This window comes from Rhea americana, unplaced genomic scaffold (assembly GCF_003343005.1).
Source record: "Rhea americana isolate MKP2758 unplaced genomic scaffold, rheAme1 scaffold_526, whole genome shotgun sequence".
In the NCBI taxonomy this organism is placed as follows: Eukaryota; Metazoa; Chordata; class Aves; order Rheiformes; family Rheidae; genus Rhea; species Rhea americana.
The window spans coordinates 92,694-93,126 of NW_028186675.1; positions in this window are offsets into that span (position 1 = coordinate 92,694).

Below are 433 nucleotides of genomic sequence, written 5' to 3' on the forward strand. Positions count from 1 at the left end.
CGTGCGCGCGGCGGCGCCACGCGGCCGCGCACGTACGGCGGCGCGAGGCGCGCGGGGGGAGCGTTGCGTAAGCGGGGGCGGGGAGACGCGTGTGCGCATGCGTGAGGGCCTCCTCCCCTCCCCCGTCGCGCCTCGTGCGCATGCGCCTCGTCGTGGGCGCCCGTGGGTGCGGGCGCGGCTGGGGGGGGGTTTCGGGGGTGCACCCGGGCCTTAGGGAGGTACGGGGTGGCGTGGGGGCTCCCGGGGCAAAGCAGTGCGCCCTGGCTGTTGGAGGGGGCGCAGGATGCGCGCCCTGCACGGGGGCTGCCCCCGTGCGATGCAGTGCAGTGCCCGTGGGGTGCGGGGACCCAGGATGCGCGCCCTGCGTGGGGGCTGCCCCGGCGCGATGCAGTGCAGTGCCCGTGGGTGCGGGGGCTGCCCCGGTGCAGTGCAG